General features: G+C 48.4%; 1 long non-coding RNA gene across 1 annotated transcript in view; it reads right to left on the bottom strand.

Annotated features, from left to right (window-relative positions):
• The window catches only part of LOC112580264, a 48051-nt gene extending 27524 nt beyond the window's left edge, over positions 1–20527 (bottom strand). The window contains exons 1-4 of the long non-coding RNA XR_003104582.3: positions 20402–20527; positions 19436–19585; positions 18643–18673; positions 6217–15291 (exon numbers count right to left, since the gene is read on the bottom strand). This is a non-coding gene — a long non-coding RNA (uncharacterized LOC112580264). The remainder of the gene's footprint in view (positions 1–6216; positions 15292–18642; positions 18674–19435; positions 19586–20401) is intronic.
• Between the last annotated feature and the right edge of the window lie 706 nt (positions 20528–21233).

Genomic DNA, 21233 nt, shown 5'->3' with positions numbered 1-21233 from the left:
GAAAACTCAAGATTAAAGAGGTTAAGTAATGAGCCCCGTGTCTCAGGGCCAGTCAGCGGCGCAGAGCCAGGGTATGACTCCTGAGCATCGGATCCACATTTTTTTTTAATAGGCCATGCTGCATGTCTTGCAGGATCTTAGTTCCTTGACTGGGGATTGAATGCATGTCCCTGGCAGTGGAGCATGGCGTTCTGACCACTGGACCACCATCTTCACAACAGGGATACCATAGTCTGTGGTAATGGGACTAGGTGTCCCCTGAGTAGGGGTGACCTCCACCCAGGAGTTCCAAACACCAAAAACTTAACTTCTCCCCACAAAATGCAACTTACCCCACAACAACACATCAGGTGCCCCAGGGTCAGCATGGCCTTTGGGTGCAGAGAACTCTTTGGGACCTCAGAATAGAGAGAGAACTGTTTTTGTGTGCGTGTGGTTTTGTTTTTTTAATGCTATCAGGTTTGACTGTCTACAAGATGAGTTTTGACTTTACCTCATTTCATGCCCCAACAGTCCTTGCAATGAATATTACTTCAGGTGAAGAAACTAAAGTTCAAAGACATTAAGTAACTTTGGAAGTGTCCATTTGATAACCAAGAACCTAGCTGGAGCAACAGAGCCCCCAGAGTGGATATACCTGGGTCAGATATACGAATCTATTTTAGGTTCTCTGGAAAGAGAATCTATTCAGGTTCTCAGAGAAATGAAAGAAGTGAGAGGAGTGGCCATGCTGCCATCGTGGGGCGGGGGGAGTCCAGATGGAGGAAACAGCAAGTGCAAAGGCCCTGAAGAGGGAGAGTTCAGAAATGTGGTCGCTGGGGCCAGAGCAGAATAACGGAAGGGCGTGAACAGTAAATAGGGCTGGGGGAAAGGGTAAGGCCAGAACAAAAGGGACTGTGTCAAGGGAAGCCGCAGAGAGGGGGGACGTCAGAGAAGTGACATGATCTCAAAGGTCACTCTGACTCCTACGTCAACACTAAACTTAGGAGAGAAAGCAGAGACATCAGTTAAGAGGCCAATGCACTAGGGCCGCTGAGAAACGCTGATGACTTGGACCAAGGAAGTGATGGGAGGTGACAGCAAATATCAGAGTCTGGACCTATTTCTAGGATTGAATCAAAAGGGCTTGCTGAAGACTGGATAAGTCATATGGGAGAAAAATGAGTCAGGAATGGGTCCAAGGCTATTAACTGGAGCAACTGGGTACATGGTGGACGCCAGTAACCCAGCAGGCAGACAGCATATTTGGGGATGGGGCAGGGGTAGCCGGGATATGACTGTGGCTTTCATTGTCTGCCCTCTGATGGGTAAGAATAAGAGGCCTGTGAAAGCTTCCTGATGGGAGGGACTGGTTGTGGGGAAATCTGGGTCTTGCTCTGATGGGCGGGGCCGTGCTCGGTAAATTTTTAACCCAATCTTCTGTTGACGTGGGGCTGCGTTCCCTCCCTGTAGTTTCGCCTGAGGCCAAACTATGGTAGGGGTCACGGTGGTAATGGCGACCTCCCTCAAGAGGGCTCACACCAGCACACCAGTACGCCGCAGCTCCCAGCACCCCGGAGCCCGTGGCAGGCCACTGCTGACCCACACCTGCGCTGGAGACTCCTGGACACTCACGGGCAAGTCTGGCTCAGTCTCTTGTGGGATCACTGCTCCTCTCTCCTGGGTCCTGGCACAACAAGGTTTTGTCCGTGCCCTCCAAGAGTCTATTTCCCCAGTCCTGTGGAAGTTCTGTAATCAAAACCCACTGGCCTTTGAAGTCAAATGCCCTGGAGGTTCTCAGTCCCTTTGCCGGATCCCCAGGTTGGGATATCTGTGGTGGGTCCTAGAACTTTTTCAACAGTTCAAGACCTTCTTTGGTGTAATTCTTCTCCAGTTTGTGGGGCAATGCTCAGTGGCTCTATGGTGGGGCTAACAGCCACCTCCTCCAAGAGGAATTATGCCACACGCTGCGCCTCCCAGGTCTGCTGCAGCCAGAGCCCCTGTCCTTATTACAAAATTCAGACTTAAACTGAAGAAAGTAGAGAGAACCACTGACCATTCAGGTATGACCCAAATCAAATCCCTTATGATTATACAGTGGAAGTGACAAACAGATTCAAAGGATTAGACCTGATAAGAGTCCTGAAGAGCTATGGACAGAGATTCCAAACACTGTATAAAAGGAGGCGATCAGAACCATCCCCAAGGAAAAGAAATGCAAAAAGGCAAAACAGTTGTCTGAGGAGGACTTAACAAATAGCCGAGGCAAGAAGAGAAGCAAAAGGCAAAAGAGAAAAGAAAACATATATCCATCAGAACACAGAATGTTAAAGAATAGCCAGGAGATATAAGAAAGCCTCAGTAATCAGTGCAAAGAAATAGAGGAAAACAACAGAATGGGAAAGACTATAGAGATCTCTTCAAGAAAATTAGAGATACCAAGAGAACATTTCATGCAAAAATGGGCACAATAAAGGACAGAAACGGTATAGACCTAACAGAAGCAGAAGATATTAAGAGGAGGCGGCAAGAATACACAGAAGAGCTATACAAAAAAGATCTTAATGACCCAGATAACCACGATGGTGTGATCACTCACCTGGAGCCAGACATCCAGAGTGTGAAGTCAAGTGGGCCTTAGGAAGCATCACCACAAACAAAGCCAGTGGAGGTGATGGAATTCTAGCTGAGCTATTTCAAATCCTGGAAGATGATGCTGTGAAAGTGCTGCACTCAAATGCCAGCAAATTTGGAAAACTCAGCATCGGCCACAGGACTGGAAAAGGTCAGTTTTCATTCCAATCCCAGAGAAAGGCAATACCAAAGAATGTTCAAACTATCACACAATTGCACTCATCTCACATGCTAGTAAAGTAATGCTCAAAATTCTCCAAGCCAGGCTTCAACACTATGTGAACCGAGAACTTCCAGATGTTCAAGCCAGATTTAGAAAAGGCAGAGAAACTACAGACCAAATTGCCAATATCCACTGGATCACAGGAAAAGCAAGAGAATTCCAGAAAAACATCTACTTTTGCTTCATTCACTACAATAAAGCCTTTGACTGTGTGGATCACAGCAAACTGTGGGAAAATTCTTCAAGAGATGGGAATACCAGACCACCTTACCTGTCTCCTGAGAAATCTGTACGCAGGTCAAGAAGCAGCAGTTTGAACTGGACACAGAACAATGGACTGGTTCCAAATCGGGAAAGGAGTATGTCAAGGCTGTATATTGCCACCCTACTTATTTAACTTATATCCAGAGTACATCATGCAAAATGCTGGGCTGGATGAAGCACAAGCTGGAATCAAGATTGTTGGGAGAAGTATCAATAATGTCAGATATGCAGATGACACCACCCTTACGGCAGAAAGAAAAGAGGAACTAAGGAGCTTCTTGATGAAAGTAAAAGAGAGGAGTGAAAAAGCTGGCTTAAAACTCAACATTCAAAAAAATGAAGGTCACGGCATCTGGTCCCATCATTTCATGGCAAATAGATGGGGAAACAATGGAAACAGTGACAGACTTTATTTTTGGGGGCTCCAAAATCACTGCAGATGGTGACTGCAGCCATGAAATTAGAAGACACTTGCTCCTTAGAAGAAAAGCTATGGCCAACCTAGACAGCATATTAATAAAAAGCAGAGACATTACTTTGCCAACAAAGGTCTGTCTAGTCAAAGCTATGGTTGTTCCAGTAGTCGTGTATGGAGATGAGAGTTGGACTATAAAGAAAGCTGAGTGTCGAAGAATTGATGCTTTTGAACTATGGTATTGGAGAATACTCTTGACAGTCCCTTGGACTGCAAGGAGATCAAATCAGTCAATCCTAAAGGAAATCAGTCAATACTCATTGGAAGGACTGATGCTGAAGCTGAAACTCCAATACTTTGGCCATATGATGAGAAGAACTGACTCATTGGAAAAGACCCTGATGCTGGGAAAGATTGAAGGCAGGAGGAAAAGGGGACGACAGAGGATGAGATGGTTGGATGGTATCACCGACTCAATGGACATGAGTTTGAGCAAACTCTGGGAGATGGTGAAGGACAGGGAGGCCTGGCGTGCTGCAGTCCATGGGTTGCAAAAAGTCGGACATGACTGAGTGATTGAACTGACTGAACCAGGATGTGGGACATGCTGCCTGATATCAGGTGTCTGTCAGGACACCAACAGAAAACAGACTGCAGGTTCATGGTATTTGCTTTTGACAAACATCTGCAAGATAAACAAATGCTAGGTGCTGGGGACACAGGAGCGAACAGACCAGTTCCTGGCTGCTGAGAGCTTAAAGGCTCCCAGGCCTGAAAGATGAGGAAACTAGCAATTCATCCTGGTGAGTGGTTGGTCAGAAAAAAAGCAGAGAAGAGGCCCCTAAGGGTGGAGGAATTCCTTGGTGAGAATGCCTGGCAGGCACCAGAGCCAGATGAAGCCAGGCTCAGTGGGTTGGAGAGTGGGGTTGGTGGTGAATGCTAATCCCTTGGGAGCTGAAGCTGAGAAGGGAGAAGCTCAGAGGATAAAGCTCAAAGACCAGACAGGACCAGCTCTTGCAGGGCCCTGCAGCCCTGAAGGCTTAGTCATCAATCTCTCCCCAGGCTGCTTTGAAGTTTCTCTCTTTTCCTTCTGGTCTTGTTGAGAAGCCACCTTGAGGAGATGGCTCAACTGTCACCTCTTCAATGAGGCCCACCCTGATGAAACTGCAACCCACTCATCCACACCCCGTACCCCATAACCCCTTCCCCAGGAACATTTCTCTCCACAGCACATGACCACACGCCCTGATGTGCATTCAGGCGCTTCCCCAGCTAGAAGGCAAGTCCTCCAGGGCAGCTCTCACTCTACTGCCCCACCCATACCTGCTCCACCACATACCTGGGGGCAACAGTCCTCCCAGCCTCCTCCCCACCTGGTGTCCCTAGCTCCACAGAAAAGTGGCCCCAAAGATGTCTGAGTCTTAATCCCAGGATGTATAGTGAATATATTATGTGGCAAAGGCGAATTACTTGTAGAAGGAATTAAGGTTGCTAATCAGCTGTCTTTGAGGTTATCTCAGATGATCCAGGTGCACCTGAAGTCATCACAAAGGTCCCTGGAGATGAAAGATGGCGGCCAAACCCAGAATGAAAATGATGCATAAGTGAGAAGCATCTAGAAACTAGGAAAAGCAGGAGAATATTCTTTCTTAGAGCCACCCCACAGGCCTGCCAATACCTTGATTTTAACACAACTTGGACTTCTGACCTCCAGATCTGTAAGGTAATAAATCTGTGTTGTTTTAAGCAGCCAAGTCTGTAGTAACTAGAAGTGAATACACAGCCGCAACATGAAGTGAAACACAGGCAAAAACAGACCCACCTCTTCCACATTTGTGTTCCTGGCACATTATGACATAGGGTAATCCTGCAAGTGTTTCTGTGAGGGTCCAGATCATCCTGGCTTCACACGCTTTGCATGGTGCCCAGCATGGAGCCTCTCTAACTGGCAGCTGTGGGAATGATGTCTGCTGTGGTTGGCACACAGGAAGCTTCCTCTGCTTCATGCTGTGTGACTGGGGCTGCCCCAGGACTCACGGGGACCCAGCTGGCTCCAAATTTGGAAAGTCTCACCTTTTAGAGAAGGCGTCCCCCCCGGTGTACCACCTCCTCCTTCGGGGTGGGAGTCTTCTGAGCCTGGCGGACACGCCAAGGGGATGGTTCTGTCTGCTGTGGCCAGGCAGCTGACCTCATACCCCAGGCCCGTGAGGGTCCCAGAAACTGCCCAGAAGTCTGGCTCGGGGCGCTCAGTCCTCCTTATGCCAGTCCTTTGTGTCCACGCAGAGATCACGGTCAACCAAGAGAACCCGGCCAGACGTCCCTGGTTTTGCTCTCAAGTTCCCCATCTGTAGAATGGGAAGCTTGGAGTGGACAGCGTGCAAGCGTCCTTCCAATTCTTACCCCTGACATTTCACTGAAGAGTATTTATAAATACAAATAAACATACTGGAGATGACTGACATCATCAGCCATTAGGGAAATGTCACTGTGAAAAACGGAGTATCATTTTTAAGTGTCTTATTCCCATTTACAAAAGCAAAATCTACGGAATTGTTGTGGATGACAGGGAGCTGAAGAAGAAAAAAGGCTTTCTCATAGAGCCAGTAAGCACAGTGTTATAAAATATTACCAAAAATTAAAAAAAAAACCCACAATGAAATTCCCACATCCCTCCATGCAGTGCTCTGTAACTCATTCTTACCTGCTTCTGGACCAAAAAGTCCTGGAAATCCCAACTCAGTCCACGGGGATAGTCTGAGAGCTGCCTAACTGAAGTCAACTCAGAAGCCCAAGAGTCTGTTCTTCTTATAAAGTATGGGCAGTTTGAAGTACCTGGTACAGTCTTTTATTACGAGGCTCTAAGACCATCCTTTTTAACTGAAGACTCAAGCACTCTGCAGCTTAGAGCAGAGCCTTCAGGCAAACTAAGACTAAGCAAACTAAGACTAAGACTAAACTAAGACTAAACCAGACTAAACAAAAACGTCTCTAAGATGACAGAAATTTCATGGCTGCGGTTAAAGTATTATGCTAACCAATAAGATCAGAACGGAGGAGAGTACACTTGTCTCTCAGACTATAGTACAGAACAATCTTTAGATGAGACTTCAGATGAACCGTGGCCCTAAGGGTAAAAATATACGGCAGTGAGGCACCAACAAGTCACCAGGAGCTTCCATAAACCATATAATTTCTAAGACACTCACATTAACATTTCATTTATATAAGCATAACCACAAGAAGGCCAAAAACACTCTCTGATCTGACAAGTCTTATGCAAATCTTAAAATAGTAATATATTAAATAAACCTAATTTGTTCTGGCAACTCTCTTTTAATAAGATGCAAAAATAAATCTTTGTGATTTTCCAGGGCTGCTCTGAGAAATAAATGTCAAAGAACACAGTACATGTAAATGATATCCTGAAAGTTTCCTTCTTTTACTATGTTTATTATTTGAAAAGACAAAATCTACAAAGAGTCATCAGAAGAGATATAGACACTTGATTAATATATGATTGTGGGTGCCTGAGAAACAATCCCTGGTTACCCATTTAAATAACATTGAAAAGTAGACAGACCCAAGAGTATTGAAGGCATGTTGTTCGTTTTTGTTCAGTGGCCCAGTCGTGTTCAACTCTGTGACCCATGGACTGCAGCATGCCAGGCCTCCAGATCCCTCACCATCTCCCGAAGTTTGCCCAAGTTCATGTCCATTGCATCAGTGATGCCATCCAGCCATCTCATCCTCTGACACCCTCTTCTCCTTCTGCCTTCAACCTTTCCCAGCATCAGGGACTTTTCCAATGAGTCAGCGATTCACATCAAGCGACCAAAATACTGGCATACTGAACATTGAAGGCGTAGTCCACATAAATATTTGCACACAAATGTCCACGGCAGCATTGTTCATAATAGCCAAAAAGGGGAAACAAATCAAAATGCCCATCAACTGATGAATGGATAAATAAAATGTGGCATATCCATACACTGGAATATTAATCACTCATAAAATGGAATCAAGTACTAATACGGGCTACAACATGGATTAACCTCAAAAACGTTACACAAAGAAGTTACACACAGAAGGCCACGTGCTATATGGTTTCACTCATATGAAATGTCCGAAACAGGCAAATCCACTGATACCAAAAGCAGACTAACGGTTGTCAGGGACTGGGGCGGTGGCTGGGGACAAGGAAGGGTGTTGGGGAGTGAACGCTAACTGGTGTGGGGTTTCGTTGTGAAAATGTTCTGGAATGAGGCAGAATGACATCGTAGTGGCAGTGCTGACGGTCGCACAACCTAATAAGATACTAAAAGTCACTTACCAAATAAGGAGTTTGTATTTTTTGTGTTATAAAATGGTCTGTTCTAGGATACAACAAATAAATTCAACATAAAGCACCAAAAAGTTTTCTGGTGGACACAGCATCTCTGCTGTCAAAAATAGCCTTCCATGTTGTAGGCAATGGTATTAATCGGTAAACCAAGGAGGCAAGTTCGCCCATCCAACCTGAGTGAATTTTGCTAAAGTAGAATGCACTGCACAGTTTATTTCCAGACAGAGAGAGTGTAAAGTCATACAAGCAAAAGGCAGACCTTTCACTTTGGGGAACAACCTGACCCTTTACTGTGGGACAGGGAGTCTGTGAGGTCAAAACTATTTTCATAATAGTGATAAAATGTTATTTATGTCAACACAATGTGTTCATCATTGCTATTTTCAAATGACTCAATAATTTTCAAAATGTTTCCATTCTGATATCAAATGCAGTAAATACCAATAGTTTTAACCCACATAAACAAAAGCTCTTTGGGTAATCTCAATGAGTTTTAAGAATGTAGAGTGGAAGACCACATTTGCCTGAAAGCTGTGTTAGGTGAGAAAGGAAACCGATTAGGAAGTGTGCTGAAATTCACCCTAGGCCCTGAAGGTTCCCACGCCCCCTCCCAAAGGAAGCTGCAGCTGCCCAGGACATACACAGAGACCCCTGTCCTGGGCTCTGAGCATCATCACCTTCCTAGAGGTGCTTCGTCCTGGAGAACTTTCTCCAGCAATCCACACACGGAGAGAGCAGGGGAGAGCTGGCCTTGGAGGGAGCAGCTCCCAGGAGAGGGAAGGCAGGTGGGACTGGGTGTATACCAGAGAGGCAATGCAAGCGAATTAATCGTGTATGGACCACCTGCATTGACCAAAGAGGTTGTATAGTTGCAGGGATAAGGCTGGGAACACTGGCCAGGTGGGAAGCGTGTACCTAACATGGACATAGGCAGGAAGTGACAGAAGTGGCTGGAGGGAGCAACCACACCGTCTGTCATCCTGTTAAGTGGACGTCTTTAAAAGGTGCATGAGTTGGAGCACCACGGTGCCCACAGTGAGAGGTGGGCGAGAAAAAAGAACCCAGGAGAGACACACAGAATCCCGACTGGAGGGCCAGCAGCTGAGAGAAGAAAGGTCTTTAAAAGGTGCAGAGAGATCCACGGGGTCGGCGCCACAGGCTCAAATCCCATGGATATGTCCTGAAGGGTACATGCTCCATCACGTTAAACCAACAATAGAAATACCAGTGATCAACGCCAAATCACCAGCTGGTTTCCGCTTAATCAGGGCCCTGACCGATCAGGACCTGGCTGCTTATCAAGGGATTTCACTGTCGCTCAGCTCAGTTATCAAGTTTGTCATCACTTGACAACTACTGTTTGGAGCAATAACCACAGGCTGAGAGCTCCACTCACACCGGAGTTTATATCATGAAGGACCTGCCCATATCGGGCTCCTAGTGGAGGAGACAGCAAATACTTCCAGGGGTTGTCCTGCCCTTGGATTGCAGGGGTGTCCTTGCCTTTTTTGAGTCCCATACAAAATGCTAATCTCTCATACTCTTCATCCCATTGATCCCCCTCCACTCCCTCCATGCTCACCCTCCACTCTCTCTCCTCAACCCCAGCCCCTGTGCACAACTCTTTCTCTGATGACCCGTTCCCTCTTCCTTCACTGCCCCCAGTAATATTCCAGGGGCACACTGTGGTCTGTAACCGCCCTTCTTCAGGACTAACTGGGCAAATGGCTTACAGGGCTGATCAGTGCTAAAAGAAAACAGGGGGTCTCCCACTTCAGAAGATCAGGAAGAACAAGGCAACGACAGCAGAGCACTAAACCAAGCAAGGGGCCCTTTGTGGCTGCTCAAGTTGTGCACTCCAAAAGCCAGCCCATACCCCTGCGACATGGATTCAGAAACGAGCTCACTGACCATCAGCCCAGGGCAGAAGAGAGCCATCAGTCTGTGACCCCTTAGCTTGTCATAAGCAGGGGATGGGTTCTCATCCCTGACTGTCCCCAGCGGGACCCAGAATCTCACCAACTCCCCATAAAAGAAATCGCTAACACTTGTTAGAGCAGAAATTGCAAATGAAACTTAACAGTTAAAGAAAAGCAAGGCTCCTGAATGTTAATTTTAAAAACCAAACTGAAGTTGTGAAGGGTGCTTCATGACCACAAAACTACACTCTTAATCACAAAAGCCTGCATAGCAGGCCTGGTTTTGGGACAGGTGTGGTCAGGGCAGTGCGTCCTCAGGGGGGATATTGTCAGCAAACACAGAGATGAAACTGAAGGGGTGCCAGCTGTGCCCCCCTCACCCCAAGGCAGCCTCTCTAAGTCCTGAAGGAAGGAGGCTGCTGCTCCGGACTCCCCTCTCTTGGCTTCTACTTTCCTGAAAAGATCACTGACGTCAGGAGGCACTCCTCTGAAGTAGGTTATTGTATCAAAGGCTAAGCAGCTGAAACCACAGCTGGGTTAACTGGCAGAGCTGAAGAGCCCCAGGCAAAAGTATAAAGGGGAAAGAAATGGATCCCAAAAGGCAGGGAGGCCACACAATCGGAAGGGTTATCACCTGAGGAGCATCCCTCAATCAAGGAGAGACTGGAATTGGCAAGTAAATACCCCAGCTTCCTGGTGCCATTTCCTGCGGCTCACACCCCACCCCTGACCCCATGCCCCCAACCCCAGCATCCAATGCACCACAAGCCAGAAAGCAACTGAATCCCAGGGTGAGAAAATCAGAAGTCTGATGAGTTCGATCATGATCAAACGATCCCAGAACAAAATACTGCCCACAAAGGTTCAAAAAAGGTAGCCTCTTTCCCATCCAAATGGAGACAGGGGACACCACTGTGTCATAGCAGAGACACAATGAAGGCGCACAGGCCACATTCTACCAGAAAATCAAGAGGAGAGTCACACAGGCCTTCAGAGGCCATCAGCAGCAAGTCACGGCTCCATAACACAAACAAATCAGGAAGAAAGGGAATGGTGTGAAAAAAGACGCAGCCTCCCAATCCCAGGTGAGATGATGTGTCCCAGAGGGCCAGTGTTGGAAGAGGAAAGGGAGCAGTGAAGGAGGCAAGAGTTCCCTGCATCTGGCCAATCGACGCACCCCTGACAGATGAAGCCAAAACCACGCAGGACCTAATGAAGGCCATGGGCCACGAGGCTGCGCTGGTGTACAGCCAGCCCATCGGGAAGGAGAAAGAGCAGACGCTCCTTGAGAAATTGAAAATGGATAACCAAAAAATCCAAGACCTGGAGAAAAAAATTAGAAAAACAAAAAAAGATCCTCTAAAATTTACATTTGCCATCTAAATAGGAAAGCTACAAACTCCTGTTCTGGGCACAGGATGTTAAAAGAGCTCTTGACACAGAGGAGGTGGGAACTGCCAACTTGAGACATGTTTTAGGACAAACACACCAAGAAAAAGAGAGACTCTCCAACAAGCTGTCTCTGCAAGAAGTTCCAAGATGTAAGCAGTCCGCCAGAAACTTCCTGGAAGATGCCTGCGATGACCAGAGGTTCCTGTGATCTGTCCAACCATCAAAACAGGTGAAATCTGGCTCCCCAGGCCAATGGGGGGGGGGGTGGGGGCTCTCTCCCTGCTGAAGGACCCCGGGCTGGACTGGAAGCCCCAACAACCACTCCCAGGGGTCACCTGAGGCCTCTAGTGTGGCACCCACCTCCTGGCTGTTCAGCTGGGTCCCTCCACAGATGCAACAAACCCTCGTCTTCTAGGGAGCTGGATGCCACAGGCTGCCTGTCATTTCCACAATTTCCATGGTCACACCGAGACAAAGACACCCACGCCACCAGGAAGACCCCCTGCACCCCCTTGCATCCTCCCACCTATGGTTCCCCTCAGACCTACTGAGAAAATACAACCTGTGCTCTCCCCCGCCCCCCACCTAGTAAGAACTTCCTTTGGCCCAAGAGAGTCTACGCAGACGACAATCTGAGGTTTGGGTTTCAAACAACTATCTGACCCCTGTAAAGACCACCGGCTGAACTGTTTCTTCCCACTACCAACAATGAGACAGCCCATGAGCCCCTCCTAGCCCTTCACTGGAGGAGGGCAGCCTGAACTGGGGTCCTGGCCTGCAGAGGAAGCCCCTACACCTTGTCCTGGGCTCCTCCAAGGTCTCTTCTGGTCACATTGCTGTGCTCTGCTGAAACCCTTCACTTCTGCAGATCCGTGTAGAAGAGCCATAGTGCCATAGCATCAAAGGGGAACCAACTCGATTCCACAAGCATGGCCAGTCCCGGGCCAACCCCATCATCACCTTCCTCAGCCTCCTCCTTGACTCTTCCAAGTGAGAATTCTAAGATGGGGCCCCCCACCCCGTGGAGCCTGGGCATACTCCACCATTGGCTCTGCTGTCTACAGAGCAAATCACAGGGCTCCACACTCTTGTAACTATTCACAGCACAATCCTTGGCGCAGTCTGACCAGCGTGAAGAGGTGTCGTCTGCAATTAACGCCAAGACTGATAGCCCTGGCTTCATGGCTACCTCTCACATGGGAAACCAGAATCTCTGAACCTACACATCTGGGATGAGCCGCAACCTCGACTTGGTCTATAACACGCAGCCCTCAACATCCCAGTGGCATCTTTAGAGACTCCATGATAATGGCCATATTCGCTCCGCAGAGAACCACCTCCATGCTTTAAAGCACCCAGCAATGTTGCCAGGGTGCGTCTTTCCCAATGTACCTCCATGTACATGACATCTGTCGCACCACGGCCGTGACGTCACAAGGCGCTGGCTGGAATCTTCATTATCGAACTCACAGGGACAGCTCTGCAGACGACCATCCAGGTACACACAATGGGAAGAGCGACTCAAATGGCCACACTCAACGCTACGGACACGCACCTCCCAGAGCCTGACTTGATGCCAGTTCTTACGCCTGGGGTCTTTGTCAAAATCCCCAAATCCCACAGAGTGCAGAAGCGACTCAAGGCAAAAACCGGCACTCAGTCCTGCACCTGAGGGGCTCCCTGCTGCGCCCTGAGCATTTCCAAAACTTGCTTCTGCTGCCTGGTACCAGACATCACAGTCCCACAATGAGGGAATAGCAGGCTGGCAGACCTACAACTGAAGGACTGCCCGAACCAGGCCTCACATGAGCATTCAAACAAAAAACTTGCAAAGCCTGGAGGAACATTCCTCACTCCTGAGCAGCAACACATCCTGGGGTTTGGAATTCCTGGGGAAGTGCTGGAGTAGCTATACAAAGAATTAAGCAAGAAAAAGAAAGCCTGATTCGACTACGGAGGACAAATCATCATTAAAAAAAAAAGGCCAAAGATCCTCATGACATCCAGGATGCCCCAGCATGACCGCAAGTACATGGCGCTTTTACATCACCTCCTAAATAGTGGAGACCTCAAATGCTTCCAATTCCATCTTCCACATCTCTTCCTTGCTGGGCCTTCTCCTTAAAACCCTTCTCCTCTGGTCTCTCACCTGAATAAGCAACTCCCACTTCATTACACAAGGTTATCTCAAGACCTTATTCCCCACAGAATTATTTTAATAGTAAAGGACTTAGGGATTTAGAGCACTACCTATAATGCTCTAATAAAAACCCTTTGGATTTGAGTAAAAAGAAATACAATAAAAACCGAGTTCCAGCCCATGCCGATACCCAACCAGATTTAGGAACCAGTAATTCACATCTAAAAGGGCTAGGGTTTAAAAAGTCTGTGTCCGTCGCCTTTGAAGACATTTTTGCCGTGTCTTCATTGGACCCTCCAGACGGTGCACAGGAGAAGTGGGCAGAGACCACCAAGGTTCAGAAAAATAATCTTGCAAGAGCACCTAGCAGCCACGTTCTGAGGGCTCACTCCACAGAGAATGTTGCAAAGCAGTAGTTCTCAACCAGAGGCAATCCTGTCCCCATCTCTCCTCCCTGAGGATATCTGGCAACGTCTGGAGGCATTTTTGATTGTCACAAACTGGAGGGGATGCTACTAGCATCTCGTGGGGAGGGCTAGGGACGCTGCTAGTCATCCTACAATGCACAGGGCGGCACGCTGCCCACCGCGACAAAGAACAATCCCGCCCCAAGTGTATTTCAGAGGCTAAAAAACTCCCAACCAAAAGTCACTTGAAATCCCCAAGGCATCCACTCTTGAGTCACAACCCCTCTGAGCAGCTTAGTCCGGAGACCGTCTCCCTGGCAGAGGAAACACTGTACCCAAAGACTCCAAGCTTTGCCGTTTTGAAGGGGTGGGGGACGTCAACAACCCCTGATGGCCATTCGTGACCACTCTCCCTCACCCCACCCTGCAATGCCAGGCACCCGAGGATACTCAGGTCAGATACTCTTTTCAGAGTGTATTCCAAAACTTTTAAAGATACTTCTAAATAAATTTAAATAAATAAATAAAACCTGTTCAAAACAAGCTTCAGCACTTATTACCTCGTTTAAACTTCATAGTCATCCTGTCAGGCCGGGACTCGGAGTCACTATGTGACAGAGGAGACTGGAGTACACAAAAAGGTTCAGGCAACTTTTCCAAAGCGACACAGCCGGCGAGTGGCAGACCCGCAGGCCGGGAGCCTTAGGGTTCCGAAGCCACGTGGGAACTCGCGGAAGGATCCCAGCCCACGGCGGGGCTGGGGGGCGCGCCGACCCCAGCCTGGCTTCCACCCAGCTCGCACCTCCGCAGTGGCCGCCCTCCCCTTAGGGATAGGTAAAAGCCTCAGAAAGGCCCGACCCTGCCCTCCTGCACCAACGCACTACGGGGGGCGGCTCTCGGCGCAGATGCGGAGACAAGAACGTGGACGTGAGGACGTTGACAGGACGTGCGGACTTGACGTTGACACATTGACGTGGACACGCAGCGTGGGGCATGGGCAGCTCCTCCTCCCACGGGCCGGCGCTGCGTCTGCACAGAGAAGACCCTGTCCGGACCTTCCCCACGGTGTGAGTCTCCGCAGGTGCCTCTCTGGCTGGCCGCTCCTTTTCCGCTGCAACCACTCCTGCCTGTGGCACCTGTCGGAGCTACTGGTTCACGGAGCAAGTCAGTGCCAAGTCCCATCACTTGTGCATTTAGGGTCCCCCAAACTTGCCTGCTCACTCCATCCGCTAGGACCCTTTCTGTGTTCCTTGGAGGCCAGAAGCCAGCCAATACCTAGAAATCAATGAGCAGTGGCGAACCCCTGAGGTTTCCTTATTTTTCCTTCATTAAACTTCTCCTTGCTTCCCTCAGTTTGTCTCTGCTTTTGTTTCACAGGAAGAGGTTGCTTGTGGATGAGGCGGGCTAGCGGTCCTGCAGGGGGAAACTTCACTTTCCTCCTCTGGCTGGGAATGATGCAGCACATTCATGCCCCTGGGTTCGTCCTGAGTCCTCACTTCCTGGTGGTCGAGCTTTTAATTTGATCACGGGGTTCCTGCTGAAAACCACCCAGCAGGGCGCCTTTGTATCCAGAGGCCTGTGACAGTCAAGAAATGGCATTTGGGGAAACTGTTCAGAGGCACATTTTTTTCTTCTACTTTACATGTATTCAGATCTAAAATTTGTGTTTCAGAAAACAACAGCCAAACAGATTTAATGGGTATTTACCCCTTTGACCTGTGTGCACCAGATCAGTTTTTTAAATGAGTAAAGGTTATTCTAAAACTCTCCCACCACCACTGCCCTGCTATTCCTTTCCGTAATCCACCCCTACTCTGGGACAGTCACTATATGAGTCAACAGAGCATCCTTTCTCTGGATATTTCTTACTGGTATGGGACACTAGTGTAGCCAGAGATCAGCATGTCATACCTGCCCAGTGAGTTCTGACAACTTACAGAAAAGGCATTATACTGCCCATATCTGGACCCTAATGGACTCATTCTAAAACAGCCCCAGCTCCTTTTCTTGACTGGATATCGGATGCCTGCAACTGGGCAAGGGTGGCTTTTTCCATTTCAGGCTGGATGGGATGAACCCTGACATCTGATGGAGGAGAAACAGGCCCAGAGAGAACTGAACATGTCGAGATCACAAAGTCAGTGGCGAGGCAGGGAGTAGACCTGAGCTCTTGGCCTGGGCCAAGGTGCATTCATGATCTGGTGACATCATCAGAACCTTCTTCCTCTCCATCCCACAGAGAGTGGGCTCTGTGGACGGGGCCCTCCTTCCCCACTGCACTCAGCCTGGAGAGCAGCCAGCCAGCTACAGGAAGTCGTGGCCTGAGGCTCTGAGCTGCTAAAATTCCGCTTGAGGGCATCCTGCCACTGGAGACAGCATTTCTGGTCATGAGGGAGAGGACTAGGGCACCCAAGTTAAGATCTAGGTGGAGCCAGAGCGCCATCTGCTGGCTAATTGCTAAGTAACCCAAACCTTAGGTCTGCTGCTGCTGCTGCTGCTGCTGCTAAGTCACTTCCGTCGTGTCCGACTCTGTGCGACCCCATAGAGGGTAGCCCACCGGGCTCCCCCGTCCCTGGGATTCTCTAGGCAAGAATACTGGAGTGGGTTGCCATTTCCTTCTCCAATGCATGAAAGTGAAAAGTCAAAGTGAAGTCGCTCAGTCGTGTTCAACCCTCAGCTACCCCATGGACTGCAGCCTACCAGGCTCCTCCATCCATGGGATTTTCCAGGCAAGAGTACTGGAGTGGGTTGCCATTGCCTTCTCCGAACCTTAGGTCTACCCCTAAGATTTCTTGTTATCCCCACCCAGGAAAGCTGAGGGTTGGATTCAGGGCAGGCCCCCTCCTGGAGAGATTTTCCTTTTTTCTCTAGATTACCCTTGGGAGAATCCCCAGGATTCCAACTGATGATAAAATCATATCCATCGTGTACAAGACCCTTTTTCTCTCTTACTGCATCCCTAACCCAGCATCCTCTATTGATGGCTTTATATGACCAGCCACTGGATGCAGTACTTGGAGGACTGGAAACAAGATACTGTTCTTCCCTCCGTGGAAATGCTTGAGTGAGGCAGAAAAAGAAACACAGTGAAACAAAGATCTGATGGTAGGCAGTGGGATGGAAGGGGTAGAAAGGAGGACCAAGTACCATGGACATGGATCACAGGGGCTCTAATGACAGACAAGGTGTTTTAGCTGAGTTTTGAGGAGGAAACAGGTAGACACATGTGGGGAGAGGGGAAGGCACCTGTGGGGGGTGGAACAGACATAGCCAATACCGCTTCTCACTAGTTCCATGTCCCAGCTGCTTCCTCTTCCTCCCTCCCTCCATCCTAACTCACCATGGGTCACAGTGGCTGTCCACCTAGAGAAGCCACCCACCTTTCCTGGCTGCAGCTCCCCTCTCCCACCAGGTCTGTCTCCAGTGGGATTCCTGTGACTCTCCCAGCCCCCATACCTTGACCCTGCCCATGAACACTCACAAACCCGTCCACAATCTGGACACTTGAGAATTCAATACGTGGGAAATATTTCTTATGCAGGGGATTCAGCAAAGCCTAAACCATCCTCTGTCCCTAAGAAACAGAATTCATCCCAGGAAAGGAGAAAAAGTGTGAAGGTGTCATGCCAAGAAGTGTTTTTGCTGGTTCAGAGGAAGGAGCAAGATCCCTGCAGGCTGTTAACTGTTGTTATACGTCCTCACTCATGGCAGGGTGGGTCCTGAAGGTGCAGGGAAACTCGGTCACCCTGGACAACAGCATTGTTTTCTCTGCTGCTGCTAAGTCGCTTCAGTCATGTCAAACTCTGTGCCACCCCATAGACTGCAGCCCACCAGGCTCCCCCGTCCCTGGGATTCTCCAGGCAAGAACACTGGAGTGGGCTGCCATTTCCTTCTCCAATGCATGAAAGTGAAAAGTGAAAGTGAAGTCGCTCTGTCGTGCCCGACTCTTAGCGACCCCGTGGACTGCAGCCTACCAGGCTCCTCCGTCCATGGGATTGTTTTCTCTAGCCTTCTGATATTCCTATCTCATCTGGGGGAAATCAGTTTGAGCTAGAAATCTGTGCTGCCAGCAGAGGGCAGCAGAAGACCACAGTTTGATCAGAAAACAGCTCCTTTGTTACATTGTCTGCCCACGAGGTGGAGCAGTGGTTCCGTACCTTGGCTGCAGATCAGATTCACCTAGGGAGATTTATAGGAACAGTGACGCCAGGATCCCACCCCCAGAAATTCTGATTGTCCCAGGGTGCAATCCTAGCATCACACGTTCTGGTCTCCCAACAAAATCTTTATTTTTGTTTAATGGGGAAAAAATAAAGAAGGAGAAGCAGCAACCTCTCAGATCACTTTTTTCAGCCAGGGTTGAGAACCACTGAGTTAAGCCTTTGTAACCCAGTCGTGGTTCACAGACCAGCAGCATCAACGTCACCTGGGAACTTGTTAGAAATGCAGAAACGCAGGACTCATCCCAAATCTCTTGAATCAGAATCTGCATTTTAACCAGATCCCCAGGGGTTTTGTGTGCATATCAGAGTTTGAGGAATGCTGGCCCTAGTAACCAGAAGGGCCCTTAGGGTGGGTGGTCTTAGTCCAGTGCCAAATCTAGTTTAGAAATGCAGAGATTGAAGCAAGAGGGAAAAATCCATTTTCTCAGCATCACTGGCCATGCACTGGGTGGAATGCCACAGACCTCAAGACACTGACTCCCAGTTAGTACTCTTTTTCCCACAGCACCCAGAACTGGGCTTAGGCATCAGATGGCCATAAATGGTGGTGGGAGTTTGATGAGGTTTTGGAACTTCCCCATAGCTCTTAGTGCAAGGACAGTGGGTATCCCAGAGATGGCGAAAGTACCATTGGCTCAAGGAACTTCCACCCAAATAAACAACTCAACACACATACATGATATCACCCAAATATAACCTCTCACCTTGAGTGACGCTGTGGGACCATCTCTAAATCTAGGAAAACAGAGAAGAGAAAAACATCAGTGTGAACAAAAGTGTAGCCAGGGAAGGGTTCCTGCAGGCTGGGCTTGTGAGAGGGGTGGGTGAGATTTCAGTGGCTGGTGGAGGGAGAGGCAGGTTTCAGGCAAAAAGGCCAAGATGAATGAAGGGTATTAACAGGTCAGGAAGGGGATTTGGTAAGACCAGGGAACCAAGTAAGTGTTGGGCAGCTGTGAGAGATAAAGCTGGATTGGGGGAGTGGCTCAGGGCTTCCCTGATAAAGAATCTGGTAAAGAATCTGCCTGCAATGCAAGAGACCCCCCAGTTCGATTCCTGGGTTGGGAAGATCCCCTGGAGAAGGAATAGGCTACCCACTCCAGTATTCTTGGGCTTCCCTTGTGGCTCACCTGATAAAGAAGCCGCCTGCAATGTGGGAGACCCCTGGGTTAGGAAGATCCCTTGGAGAAGGGAAAGGCTACCCACACCAGTATTCTGGCCTGGAGAATTCCATGGACTGTATAGTCCATGGGGGTCACAAAGAGTCATATATGATAAGCGGCTTTCACTCATTCACTCACTGGGGGAGTGGCTCAGAACATAGACAAGACCCTGAAAGTAGACAGAGGGCTGCTTGGTAGAGCTGATTCAGATCCTGGGCTGGAGGCCACAGGGAGCCATAGAAGGTATTGGAACCAGAGGGAAGTCTGGGCCTTTAAAAGGCCTTCTGGGATGTACTGGACATGGTTCAATGGAGGAAGGGGCTATAGAAACCCTTACCCTGGGAGCTTGCTGAGGGCAAGACTAGTGGCTCATTCATCTCAGGGTCACCAGCATTTTCGTAGAGTCTTGGCCTTGAAAGGTCTCCTCTAGCTGACCATATCCATGGGAGGCCAGCCTTCAACACAGAGGCCATTTAAGACTCAAGGTCTAGATCAGAACAGAAAATGTAAGTCAATGCTCTTGTGACCTTGGGCTTGTTCCATCATAGAGTGGGGACCATAACAGAAATTCCCTCATAAGGTAAGAATTGCCTGTGATAAGACACATTCTACACCTGGTGTCTAGCTGGTGCTCCGTATCATGACGACTCTATTCTACTTCTTAACCCTTGTTCTTCCCAGGTAAGATAGCACTGCCTTGGTTATCTCTTTGAGTTACTCCTTCAATCTCTTTCCCCTAATTAATGCTAGCATCTGTTGAGTACTACACCCATATCAAAGCACAAGCTCTTTTAAGCCTTCAATAATGCTTTGAGATCAGTTCTATTCATTCCCTGATTTAAAGGTGAGAAAACTCAATGACAGAGTTTTACATGCACCCAATAAGGGTTTGAATTGGGTTAGGATCAAGCATCCCTCTCTTAACCACACTTCCATACAGCCTCCTAATGAGATGGCCCAGGACTCTGTGGCTCCTCCATGACTCTCAAGCTACACATTCTCCCTTAATAACTCCTCCTCTGGCAGTTGTAAGGACCAATCTCAATTTTTTTGTTTTTGGCCTTCATCTTCTTTAATCAACAGACCCACGTTTCCAAAGGCCAGTATCTACATGGATGTCTGTCTTCTTCTGAAGCCTAACCTGTCCCAAGTTCCCAACTCCCTCCTCTAGCCTGAGCCTGGGTAGCTCATGCCTTGTACCTCCCAACTTCATGCTGGTCTCCATTCCCAGGGTGGGGTCCTGGAGGACAGACTGTCTCCCGCCGCCTCTCAAAGACCCGAGCACACTCAACACAGGGCCTACCTGTCTCTCCAACCAGTGTCCCCTCCCTGCGCTCCCATGTTGAATCACAGCGCTGTATCCTTCCTTCATCAGGTCGCCTAAGATCTGCAAGTTTTCCTGGACCATCCCTTTCCAGCAGGCTTCTCAACTCAGAACTGGCTCCCAACTGCCTCTTAGATTGTTCCCTTCCCCCACATTCCAGAAGCCCAACTGCTCCCTGCCCTCCTGCAAGCTCAGGCCAAATCCAAGCCCGCTTTCAGTTTGGTCCACTCTCTGGCCCCTGTAAGAGTTAGTTCCAATTATGTGTCTTACTCAGTGAACCATAAACTCCTTGGGGGCAGGAGCTGTGTCTTTTAAATTTTTGTCCCCTTGACACAGATTACAGTAACTAGCACAGAAAACCACTATAATATATTTGAATAAAAGAATTTGGGGATTCAGTTAAAGCAGAAAGTGTCTTGATTCATAGGGAGCATTTTATTAAAAAAAAAAAAAACTAACAACTTGGAAGTTATATGTATTTATGACACAGAAACTTATAAAACTGCCCACTCCCACAGTCCAGGTCACTCTGGCCCTTGCATTGCACACCTGACCTATTTTTATTCATTTATTTCTGTTTTCACCCACTAATGTGTGTGGACTATTCAAATACTTCTTGAGCTAATGAATCAAAGAGATGTTAATGGTTACCTGATCCAGGAGAATTTACAACCTAATACTGGAAATACCTAGGAAGTTTGTTAAAAGTACAATCCCTAAGCCCATTCCCAAAATTTACTGAATCAGAATCTCCAAAGGAAGGTCTGAGGGCTTCCACTGTGATTCATTTGTTTTCAACTTTTAACTTTTC

The sequence above is a fragment of the Bubalus bubalis genome, chromosome 18 (assembly GCF_019923935.1).
Source record: "Bubalus bubalis isolate 160015118507 breed Murrah chromosome 18, NDDB_SH_1, whole genome shotgun sequence".
NCBI lineage: Eukaryota > Metazoa > Chordata > Mammalia > Artiodactyla > Bovidae > Bubalus > Bubalus bubalis.
The sequence above is the reverse complement of the archived record's forward strand: the minus strand, read 5'-3'. Positions and strand labels throughout refer to the sequence as shown.